This window comes from Symphodus melops (genome assembly GCF_947650265.1).
Source record: "Symphodus melops genome assembly, chromosome: 12".
Classification (NCBI taxonomy): domain Eukaryota; kingdom Metazoa; phylum Chordata; class Actinopteri; order Labriformes; family Labridae; genus Symphodus; species Symphodus melops.
In genome coordinates this window covers 23,873,316-23,886,373 of record NC_136702.1, presented here as the reverse complement: position 1 = coordinate 23,886,373, position 13,058 = coordinate 23,873,316, and the positions used below count along the sequence as shown (strand labels likewise).

The 13,058-nt window shown below is 40.4% G+C and overlaps 1 protein-coding gene across 5 annotated transcripts in view; it reads right to left on the bottom strand.

Moving 5' to 3' along the window:
* The window catches only part of LOC306832383 (sterile alpha motif domain-containing protein 9-like), a 32,707-nt gene that overhangs the window by 6,880 nt on the left and 12,769 nt on the right, over positions 1 to 13,058 (bottom strand). Inside the window, exon 1 of one of the 5 annotated variants that reach the window (XM_079357029.1) lies at positions 4,728 to 4,807. The exons of 2 other annotated variants lie outside the window; for them this stretch is intronic. The gene's annotated coding sequence lies outside the window, so the exon portion shown is untranslated. Of the gene's footprint in view, positions 1 to 4,727; positions 4,808 to 13,058 lie in introns of those variants that run through there. 2 more of the 5 variants (XM_079357032.1, XM_079357033.1) reach the window with 2 other exon arrangements.

Sequence of the window (13,058 nt, the reverse complement as noted above, 5' to 3'; positions counted from 1 at the left end):
TGCATGAACTAGTTTTGTGACAGGATCTACCTGATCTTAGAGATATTACGAAGGTGAAAATAAGCAGTCCTTGAAATTTGTTTAATGTATGAATCAAAGGACATATCCTGATCAAACAGAGCTCCTAGGTTCCTAACAGTGGTACTAGAGGCTATGCTAATACTACTAAGGGCCGTCATATTGGCAGAGAAAGTCTCTCTGAGGTTCTTAGGTCCAATCACTATAGCTTCAGTCTTGTCTGAGCTGAGCAGTAAGAAGTTTCTGGTCATACAGGTCATGATGTCCTTGAGGGAGGCTTCTAGTTTACGAAGCTGGTTGGTGTCTTCTGGCTTCATTGCTATGTAGAGCTGAGTATCGTCTGCATAGCAATGAAAGTTCATGGAGTGTTTTCTCATAATACTACCTAGAGGAAGCATATATAATGTAAAGAGAATCGGCCCAAGCACTGATCCTTGAGGCACTCCATGGCTAACTTTGGTGTACATAGAGGACTCATCATGAACATGCACAAACTGAGATCTGTCTGATAAATAGGATCTAAACCAACTTAAAGCAGTCCCTGTAACTCCAAACAATTGTTCTAGTCTCTGTAACAGAATCTGATGGTCAATTGTGTCAAAAGCAGCACTAAGATCTAACAGGACAAGCACAGATAGAAGTCCCCTGTCTGAGGCTAACAGAAGATCATTTGTTACTCTAACAAGTGCAGTCTCAGTGCTATGGTAAGCTCTAAATCCCGACTGGAAATCCTCAAACAAGCTGTTGTTGTGGAGAAAATCACACAACTGATTAGCTACCACTTTCTCTAAAATCTTAGAGATAAAAGGAAGGTTAGATATAGGTCTATAGTTAGCTAGAGTTCCTGAATCAAGAGTAGGCTTTTTAAGGAGCGGTTTAATTACAGCTACTTTAAATGACTGGGGTACATAACCTGCCGCTAAAGATATATTGATCATATCTAGTATGGAGCTGCTAACTAGGGGAAAGACTTCCTTAAACAACTTGGTTGGGATTGGATCTAAAAGACAAGTTGACGGTTTAGACGCAGAAATAATCGAATTTAGTTCTGAGAGGTTAATTGGAGAAAAACAGTCGAGGTTAGTATCAGAATTTGGAACCGTTTCTGCCGAATCGAAAATATAGGAGGAATCTGCACTGAGTAAAGGTAGTAAGTTGCTAATTTTGTCTCTAATGTTTAGAATTTTATCAATTAAAAAGTTCATGAAATCATTACTGCTAAGGACTCTCTGTCAGCCTGGCTACAGTGCTGAAGAGGTATCTAGGGTTGTTTTTATTTTCTTCAATAAGAGATGAGTAATAGGCAGTGCGGGCCTGCCGTAGAGCTTTCATATATCTATTATGACTATCTTGCCAAATTAAACGAGATTCGTTTTGGTGGAGTGCCACATTCTTTCAAATTTACGTGACGTTAGTTTTAGAGTACGGGTTTCTAAGTTGTACCATGGAGCTGATCTCTGTCGTTTGATTGGCTTCTGTTTTAGGGGGGCGATTGAATCCAGAGTAACTCTAAGTGAATCCACCGCACTATCTACAAACTGATCAAGCTGAGAGGGACTAAAGTGATTATAGGAGTTTTCAACAAGCTTAGAGGATGGTACTGAAACAAAGGCAGCTGAAATAGCTTCCTTAAATTTAGCTACAGCATTATCATTTAAATTTCTAGAGAGCATTTTTTTATCAAGAGGAGTTAAGGTTGGTAAGAAGAAATCAAAAGTTATTAGGAAATGGTCTAATATCAGAGAATTTTCCAGAAAAACCGACAAACTATTAATTTCAATACCATAAGCTAAAACAAGATCCAGGGTGTGGTTAAATCGATGAGTAGGTTTGTTTACACCCTGGGTGAAGCCAATAGCCGTGCTAAAACTGTCATTAACAATGTCCACATGGATATTGAAATACCTTACAACAATTATTCTATCACTGCTAAGAACTATGTTTGATAGAAATTCTGAACATGGGCAGGAGGGCGGTAAACTATAACAATTAGAACTGGCTGAAAAGTTCTAGAGACTGGATGTGAAAGACTGAGTGCAAGACTTTCAAAAGAGGTATAATTCAGCTTTGGTCGAGGATTGATTATAAGAGCAGAATTAAAAATAGCTGCTACTCCACCACCTCGACCAGTGTCTCAAGCTATATGAGTATTCAAGTGACTGGGAGGGGTGGATTCATTTAAACTAACATATTCATCCTGAGAAAGCCAGGTTTCAGTTAAGCAAAGTAGATCAATATGATTCTCTGAAATTAGATAATTTACTAGGAGAGATTTAGATGCCAGGGATCTAATGTTTAGTAGGCCACATTTAATTGTTAGATTTTTTTGCTAAATCGTATTTGTAGTTTTGATTTTGATTAAATTGTTATGATTTACGCCTCTTTTATTGAGGTTGAATTGCTTATGACAGGTGTGGGGCGGAGAACAGACACAGTATCTATAGTATAAGTAGGGTTACAGCTATAAGAAGATCTAACTGAGTTACAGTTAGATTTACAGTCACAAGGACAGCTATAGTGGCAGGTAAACAGATCTAAAGGAAGCGCAGAGAAGTGTGTAAGACTGCAGCTCTGCATCCTGGTCTGAACTCTGATGAGTTGTCAGTGTTTGGGACTAATAAACTCTGCTACGTTTCTAGATAATAGAGCTGCACCAACCAGAGTAGGATGGATGCCATCTCTAGATAGCAGACCAGGCTTTCCCCAAAAGGACTGCCAGTTATCTATGAAGCTCACATCGTTTACTGGACACCACCTCCATAGCCAGCGGTTGAATGAAGACATGCGGCTATACATGTCATCACTGGTCAAATTAGGGAGAGGACCAGAGAAAACTACAGAGTCCGACATCGTCTTTGCAAAACTACACACCGTCATCCAAAGTTCTGCCCAGCCAGCAGCAAAGTCACACGACCACCATGTACAAGGCTTGCATCAGTTATTGTCAATAAAACAAACAAGTACATCTTGATGATGAACTGTGCTTGCATTGCTGGGTATGGATAGTAAACAGAATTTAATTGAAAGTGGTTGTCGACCTAACTACATAACTGATGACCATTAGCCACACTTGTTATGTTAGCTATGTTATGAGGTAAGCAACATGTTACATGTGGTTGACGAGCAGTGGTGGCTGGTCAAATTTCAGTTTCAAGACATCATTTACTCCTTTTTATTCTGTTAAACCAACAACACAATAAGACATGTTATGACTCCTACGTCGCCTGCTTCTTTTTGCCTCCAGCTAACACCGCAGAGTTTTCCATACAGAGACGACACCTGGGTGGTTCGTCCAAGTAGATTTCTTGCCGCCCAAGTATGTTTCCGACTTCTTTTTATTTATTCATACAACTGCTGCGTGCATGAGAGAGAGAAAGAGAGAGAGAAAGAGAGAGAGAGAGACAGAGAGAGAGAGAGAGAGAGAGAGAGAGAGAGAGAGAGAGAGAGTGCAGGTGTTAAGCGCTTTTTATTTTGCAGCAGCAACTTCTCCCTGCTCCTCTCTCTGCTGTCTGACTGTGAGCATCGAGGGGCACACACCAACATTACATAACTGCACAAAAACGCACACTGTATGAGGGGTGAATCCATTCTAAATACATGCACTGCAGTCTATCGCGTGCCTGCCTAAACTGACCTCATTAAAGTAGTTAGGTGTAGTGTAAGGTGTGGCGAGACTGAAGCTACTGTGGTCAGACGAGCTTCACTATGTAGCAGCGTCTGCATGACATGTACACACAGAAAAAATTCTGACGCGCTCAGGCGCAAGTAAGTCAGTTAGCGTGCGTGAGTTAGGTGCAGTATGTCGCCACACCTGACGTCCTAACTTTTTAAGTCCCCTGCAGTGCATGAATTTAGAATGGATTCACCCCTCATACACACTGGAGCGTTACACATGTTACGTGTAACATGTACTCAAGTGAAACACACTACATGCACTGAAAATATTTACAACAGGCCATTGGAGGTATTCTTATTTTATGAGTAACAGTTTTGGCAATATTCAATATGATTCTTTTGGAAAAATTGTTGCATAATATGAGATGAGATCCAGATTAAGCAGAAACAGGCCAGGGAGAGTATGACGTGTGACAAATAGAAGTGGGGTGTTCTTGTGCCATAAGGAGCGATGAATAAAGTAAAAAAGGGAGAGGCCAGTTTAACACTATGGATCTTAATGAACCAGAAGTATTTGTATCAAAGCACTTCTGTATATTATTATCAAACTGAACTACATTTAAGTTTAGAAGAAAACAAATGCCATATTTATAACTGAACATTGTGTTAACTTAACATCCAACATTTCATATTTTGTGTCTCATCTGCTTACCTGCCCATATCACAACATGACTAAAATAACACCACAGGTATGTTCAACCTCATTTTGTCTTACAGGAAATACCATGACTGGCATTTTACTGGCAGTGCTCTCTCTGGGGCAGCCTGTGGCTAAATGAAAACCAGGAAGAAGTTTCTGGATACACAATTTCAACATACTCAAGTGAACAAAGAAATCTAAATATACATGTTAAGTTGTATGAGAGCCCTTTTTGCTGTAAACCGATTAAATATGAGCGTAGAAAACAGGAAGGTAGATTTGACAGAAATGTAGAAACACGATGTCAGACCCAACATCATATCACTGGGGATACTGGTCTTCATTACACGTTATGTTTTATCTTCCTAAAATGACTCAATACTTCACTACTTACCTCTTTGAAAGTTCGTCTTCACTCTTAAACAGCGCTGATGCAGCAGAAGTTTCGGGAAAAGAAGAGAGCGAGAGACTCCTGTTCGTGCTTCTTGCAGAGAGGAGAGAACATCAATGATGACCAACACGGAAACCCAGCCTCTTCCATGGAAGAGAAACGAAACTTAAACCACAGTGTAGCCTACGCTGTGTGTGTGTGTGTGTGTGTGTGTGTGTGTGTGTGTGTGTGTGTGTGTGTGTGTGTGTGTGTGTGTGTGTGTGCGTGCTTGTCTGCGCGCACCCACGCTCGTCTGTTTGCGCGCGTGTCGGCCTATATGTAAAATAAAAATCCTACACTTTCGCAAAGTTTTTGGAAAAAGTGAATATTTGATTAGATGATTTCAAGTGTTTCCTGTGTGGTCACAGGAGCAGGGGACCGCGGACTGTGGACTCTCCGGTCGAGAGACGATCCACCTCACAACAAGGCCACCCCATCATCGACAGATATAAAACCATTCCATTTGGCCTGCACCATGGGGTACCTTCAAGACTCAAGAGTTAGACTACCACGAGAGGGAGGAAACAGAGCACAGCCCTGTATTAATTGTGTCATTATTCAATGAAAATGCAACAATAACAATGACAACAAGAACGCAATCAATAATAAACATTAGTAATAACAAAAACAACTAGAACATAAATCACAGAAAGTGGACCAATGGATAAGGTTAAGGTTAAAAATAACAGAAGCAAACATTTCAGCAGGATAGTTTTACAGTAACTTCCTGACAACCCTACTGCCTGTTGTTTTTAACAGGGGAATGTTTAAGAGGGCCCAGCTGGGTCCTAGGAGCCAGTCCTCTGTGTAGGAGGATTGTGGAAAGGAAACGTTCCCAAATCACACTTATCAAAGTCCCATAAGATTATCTGATTTGCCTCGTTTTAAGGTACAAGAGTGGATGAACTATCGTAACATCATGTGGTCATTTTTGACATATTTTCTGCTCTGCCTCTCAGTATTTTTCCATTCAGACTGCCTCCCTCTCTCTCTCTACCTGTCAGCCACACCCACCTCATCACCTCATCAAAACATTAAAGTGTCACTATCTGCTAGTTTCCTGTAGTGCTGTAACTGGGTCCATACACTGCCCGTTACAATCTGACCTTTAATGAACAAATGTTATTTATTTATTGTTTATATTTTCAGAAGCAGCACACCTGCACCTGAGTTAGCTTCAGCTTCATTTGCACGTGTTTTCCCTGGACAGGTAAACAAATGATGCATAGCAGGAAGTACATGATCTAAAATAACTGAATAAACTGAACTAGAAATCAGTCAGTTTGTGTAACATTACACTTCATAATATATCAGATTAAGTCCATAAATATAAACAAACATAAAACATTATAATGTTGGTTTAAAAAGGAGATCAGCATGACTGACTGACCGCCACATCCAAAAAAAATGTCTTGTTTAAAAGTTGTAAATTATGTGAAACACCACCAAATAAATATATAACTATATGTTAACTATTATTATTATTTTGAACTTTATTTGTAAAGGTACCATGCGCAATATTAAACATAAATGTTGCCCTTTGATGTATTGCACCAGATTTAGCTCATAGCTAGTATACATCTGCAGTCCCTCGGTTACAACTCGATTTGCAATTTTATACCATTTTACAATTGGTATGTTTTAATTAAATGTTGATGTAGAAAATCTTGATTTGTAAACAGTAAACATTTATTTTAAATATTTCTGATGAAATGCAAGATGTGAATTGATAAAAATTGATGTAAGCAATTAAAGAAAAACCTAACAACACTAAGCTTCACCAAATTTATTGAAAGAAAAACACAATAAACTTTAAAAATCACTACAACAATCACTTCACAATCGAGGAGAAGAACCATTTGGACGTTCCATAGCATTTTTACCATCTCCTTCAGATCCCAGATTTGAAGGACTCGTGAGATTTTCCCAGAATCCTGAAAATGTTTTGACAGGATGCATATTTTTATGGTTGTACACAAAACCTCCAACTGTTGGTTACAAATGTAAAATATGTAACTGAATTGTGAAACACCGAAACTTCCACCCTCAGAAAATCCCAACTCAAATCACTTTTTAAATTTTTTTTATTAGGTGATGCAGGACAATGCAAGACAAGTGAGGGACAAGGCAAGAGACATAATTATAATAATGTCCCGGATATCAGGTGGGGGGCAGAGCGACTGCAGGCTCTGGACCCCATGGTGGTCATGCGGGCAGGAGGGATGAGGAGGCTGAGGGAGGAAGATGAGCTGAGGGTCCAATTGGGTGTCTTGGCTAGGTTGGCTAACACACCGCAGTCTGCTTTCCGGCCAGAGCTTCTTCGACGATGGCGAGATGTGGACCAGAAGGAGTTGATGGCCGAGGAGTTATTGATGTGGAAGCTCCAGCGAGACCCGCGGTGGACGTATTTCTGAGTGCGGGGACAAACGATGCCAGGGAACAGATGCAGTATTGGCAGTGGAGCAGGTAGACGGAACCACAGCTGGAGGAGCTCAGAAGTCGTGTACGGGAGCAGGGCTGCCGACAGACAAAGTATGTTGGACAGGACGATCAAAACGAGGACAAGCCACTCGGCCAGTCTGCAGATCCTCATGTTTGCGACAAGGTTCCTCCTCAGCTCTCAGTCCTCTTCTGCAAAGTCCAAGTGTCCTCAAAGTCCAGAAACTTTGGCTTTCTTGGAAACTGGACCCTGCATTAGAAAGTGTACCACATAATTGTAATCAGTCACTCAGGCGTGATGCTTTTATGTTTGAACAGATTAAATTGGTATTCAATCTTCTTTCTCATTGTCAGCCTGCTTCTCATCGTCCTATGACAGCTGAGAGATTATTTAAGTCACTTGTTAAAGTTATGACAATATCAAATTGAAAGTGTACAATCATTTATAATCATCAAGCATGGCAGTTATTTTCAAAGAACTTACATTGTGATTATTGCTTCAGACTTTTAATGCTACGGCAAAAGTCGGTCGCTCCCAGACATCAGTTGTCACCTTTCCTTTGAATCTGGGGTCGATTGTAGCGGCCTCCTCAGGAGATGTCATCACATCATTGTCCTGCACGCAGAAAAGGGAATTAACTTTACAGTTTGGGAATATCATGTTAGCCATTTATCAGAGGAAAATATTTTAGATAAATTAACAATAAGTAGGGGTATTATTTTGTTGGTATTTTGTACCTGGTAGCGTAAGCCACCCCAGACTTTGTCCTTGATGTTAGTCACAAAGAGGGAATCCTCCTCTTGACATCTGAAATGGTTCTCCAGTTTTTGAAGGATCGGTAGGATCTGTCCACGTGTAGCATGTGTGTTACTGAACACACACAGGGTAGATGTGTGCAGAACGTGCATCACACTGATGAACTCCTCAGCGTTGTTTAAGTCATCGTCTGTGACCTCCAGGACATCCAGGATATCAGAGTGACAAAGTCGACCTGCAACATAAAGGACCCATTGAAATCAATATAAATGTATTTGATCCTGTCTTAATGTAATGATAATGAAACAATATGAGCTAAGTACATAGTTGATGTTTTACTGCTACTCATTGCTATGATTGTAGATATTTTTCACCAGGGGATGATTAAGATGTCTTATCTTATCTTGTTTTCTTACCCAGGATATGTGATGTAATGGAAGATCTTTTGATCCACACACTGGAGTCCCTGAGCTTTGTTGCCGATGTGGAGAGGGTTTGGATGGTGTGGACCTTTTGTGATGCTAGATTCATGTTGGGGCTACATGTAGGACTCAATAATAAGATTCTGAGGTGTTGGACTAAATAAAGCTGTTCCGCTCGTTTTCGTAGTTGAGATAGTTTGGACACCCTACTGATGAACTCTCTCATAGATTTGTCTGTATTGGTTTTCCGAAGGATATTACTACTGCTACCTCCGTCTCGGATATAGAGCTGTTTTGATTTAGTTTCAGCAGTGACCGTTTCAGTACCGTCTTTCTTGGCATTTTTATTGTCCATGTGTTCCTTTGTCTGTTTCAACTCTTCTAATGTAGTAAAGAAAACGTTGTCTTCACAGATCTTAGAGTCAGGAACAATGTCCACTTCTATGACATATGTGTCTGATGATGTCCCATATTTATTGAGAACTCCAACAAATCGAGGTGGTTTGATGCAAATTTGAGCAATCTGTTTGTCTTGATTTAAAAAACAACGATCAATGAACTTTCTAAGTTCGTCATCATAAGCCTCTTTATCCTTTACAACCACTCCCACCACCTGGCCATGTTTGAACTTTTTCTCCTTGTCTTTATCATCCCCTATTCCAAAATGGATGGTGCAATTGGTGCGGCTATTCATGCAGGCAGCTGCAAAGCGAATAACCTCATAAGTGAACTTAATTATTTTGTATCTATCTGTTGTGTTGTAGAAACCTTTAAACTCGTGGCACGGATCAATGAAATCTAAAGCACCAGATTCTGTGACATCAAGAATGCTGTCCTGCCTGTATCTATGGGCATGATGGTAACTCTGAAATCGGTATGGTTTGCAAGGACCTCCAGGGAAATCTGTAGAAGTTGTTGCTTCCTCTTTCTTTAATTTCACCACCTCATCTCTGGTATGACTGATAAGTATTGCTTCTCCAAAAGTCACACCACTAGTTTTTAAGCGTGTCATATCCATGTCCTGAATAAATAGGATTTTGTGGTGTTGGACCAAAGTAATCAATTGTTGGATGAAATACTGCTCTTCTGCTTGTTTTCGTAGTTGAGATAGTTGGGGCAGACCGTCTTTGAACTTGTCGTACTCGATCATAGGTAAGATATCTTTAATGCTATCTCCATCTCGGATGAAGAGCTGTTTTGAATTTGTTTTGGTATTGACTGTTTTTACTTCTTTCTTGGAATTATTTTCATTTATTATTTTTAAAGTACTTTTAAAGAAATTATTTTCACAGATCGTAGAGTAAGGAACAATGTCCACTTCTATAACACATTTGTCTGGTGGTGTCCCATTTTTATCGAGAACTCCAACAAATCGAGGTGGTTTGATGCAAGTATTAGCAATCCATCTGTAGTCATCCTCAAAATAACGATCAATGGCCTTTTTAAGTCCCTCAACATATATCTCTTTATCCTCTACAACAACTCCCAACACCTGGCCATGTTTAAACTTGTTCTCCTTGTCTTTACCGTCCCCTATTCCAAAATGGATGGTGCCATTGGTGCGGCTATTCATGCAGGCAGACGCAAAGGTAATAACCTTATCAATAAAATTATTAATACAATTATTTCTATCTAGTGTCTTGTTAATATCTATATACTTGTGCCAGGGTTTAATGAAATCTGAGGCATCAGATTCTTGGACATCAAGAATGCTGCCCTCCCAGTATGTATGTGACTCATGGAAACGACAAAATGGGTAAGGTTTGCAGGAACCTCCAGAGCAACTTTTTGAATTTATATAATCTTTCTGTAATTTTACCTCAAGTAATTTTTTATCTCTGGCATGCATATTACGTTTTGCTAGTTCAAAAGTCTCAACACTCATTTTTAAGTATTTTAAAACTATGAGCAAAACCTCTTGCAACAGAATTTCTGCAACACTGGGATCCACACCATCCACCCATTCTTTAATAAGTTGTTTACTCAAATCCTTGATGTCAGGAGGCAGATCTTCCCCCTGAAATTGAAATGTGCTGTAACTTAATCCAATTATATCAAATTCCTCAACACATATGACAACATTTGTGTTAGGACAAACACACTTTAAAAAAAAAATTTGAACAGAATTTTGTTTTTACCTGAGGTTCATCTTGATCCCCCATGATGGTGTTGCTTTCTTCTTCATCAGAGACAACTAATGACACAAAATAAATGAAAAAAAAATTAGTAAAGAAACTAAGTACTGTTAGCACATAAGTTTTACTTTAATACTTATTAAACATCCATGATATCTACCAAACCTGTCACAAATCATGACCTGCTGCAAGAGAAAGCTCAAGTATGAGCAAAGTCAGGTTTAACAAATGTCAACGTTTAGATTCTTTGTTTTTACTGTTTTATGTTTTAGCAATTTTTGGAGCGTTATTCAAACGTGAAATTGTCATATCTACTTCATATCTACACATGAAGTTTTTTATGTTTAAAGAGGGTTTCAACATTTGAAGACCTAAAAATGTCAGCAAATTGCTGGACCTGGAACTGATGACCTAACAAACATTTTGGCACAAATGTAATGTGTGACTTTGTCACCGGTTCTGTTCATTACTTTTATGGACAGAATTTCTAGGCGCAGCCAGGGGCCAGAGGGGGTCCAGTTCGGGGACCACAGGATCTCGTCTCTGCTTTTTGCGGATAATGTGGTCTTGTTGGCTCCAACGAACCAGGACCTTCAGCGCGCACTGGGGCGGTTCGCTACCGAGTGTGAGGCGGCTGGGATGAGGATCAGCACCTCTAAATCTGAGGCCATGGTTCTCGACCAGAAAAAGGTGGTTTGCCCTCTTCGGGTCGGTGGGGAGTCCTTGCCCCAGGTGGAGGAGTTTAAGTATCTTGGGGTCTTATTCACGAGTGGGGGGAAGATGGAGCGCGAGATCGACAGACGGATCGGTGCGGCGTCTGCAGTCATGCAGTCGCTGTATCGGTCCGTCGTGGTGAAGAAGGAGCTAAGCCGAAAGGCGAAGCTCTCGATTTACCGGTCGATCTTCGTTCCTACCCTCACCTATGGTCATGAGCTTTGGGTCATGACCGAAAGAACGAGATCTCGGATATAAGCGGCCGAAATGGGCTTCCTCCATAGGGTGGCTGGGCGCACCCTTAGAGATAGGGTGAGGAGCTCGGTCACCAGGGAGGAGCTCGGAGTAGAGCCGCTGCTCCTTCACATCGAGAGGAGTCAGTTGAGGTGGTTGGGGCATCTGGTCCGGATGCCCCCTGGACGCCTCCCTAGGGAGGTGTTTCGGGCATGTCCCTCCGGGAGGAGGCCTCGGGGTAGACCCAGGACACGCTGGAGAGACTATGTCTCTCGGCTGGCTTGGGAACGCCTCGGGGTCCCACCAGAAGAGCTGGAGGAGGTGTCTGGGGTGAGAGAAGTCTGGGTGTCTCTGCATAGACTGCTGCCCCCGCGACCCGGCCCCGGATAAGCGGCAGAAAATGGATAGATGGATGGATGTAATGTGTGATGTGTTTGAACATGACATAAGCAACAGATCTATTCTACTAAGTATTCTTGTTTTAATGAATTAATATTTGGCAAAAAGACAAGGACTTTTGTAAAGTTTGGTTGACAATTTAAATTCCTGTACTTTACATGATTTAAGAAAGACTGATACTAATGGAGAGGAACTTTGATAGACAATGATCCTTGATCTATTTTTGGTATGTTGGTTTACTTTCTGTCATGTCTATTTTCTAACCTTAATGACCTGCAGCCATTGTGGAGTGATACTAACAGTCTGTTAGCGCGCGGCCTGATCATCCAAAACAGAGAAGTTTGGTAACGGTTGCGCCTGAGTCGGCTTATGATAGATAGATAGATAGATAGATAGATAGATAGATAGATAGATAGATAGATAGATAGATAGATAGATAGATAGATAGATAGATAGATAGATAGATAGATAGATAGATAGATAGATAGATAGATAGATAGATAGATAGATAGATAGATAGATAGATAGATAGATAGATAGATAGATAGATAGATAGATAGATAGATAGATAGATAGATAGATAGATAGATTGTCATGGTTTGGTTTTGTTTCATTCTGTCCTTAGTGTACTTGTTTCCTCGTGTTGATTGTTTTCCCTTGGGTGCTTTAATGTTTCTTAGTCTTGTGGTTAACTTTAGTCCTTAGTGTGTTTCCCTGTGTCCTTGTGTTCTTCTACGTTGTCTGTAGGCTTGTTTTCCTGTTACTTGTGTTTTCAGTTTCTTAGTTTGGTGTTTAATGTTTCCAAGTCTAGTCTTTAGTGTTTCCTGTTTTATTTTGTATATCTGGTTTTGGTGGTGGTGTCAGTGTTGGGTTTTACTTTGTACTTGTCTTCAGTGTTCTGGTCTTGTGTTCTTTGTTCCTTGTGTTTCCCGCCTTAGTGATTACCCTGATGTTCCTCACCTGTCTCGTTAGTCTCACCTGTGTCTGATTACCCCACGTCTATTTAGTCTCTGTGTGTGCCTGAGTTTCTTGTCGGTTCATTGTCAATGTCAGTGTCTTGTCAGTTGTCGTGAGTATTGGTAGTCTGTCGTTGATCGTTTGTTCCCTGCTTTTCGGATTTCGTGTGGAGTAAGTTTTTGTTTTGTATTTTTGCCTTTTGATTTTAAGGCTGCTTTTTGTTAAATAAACCTTTATT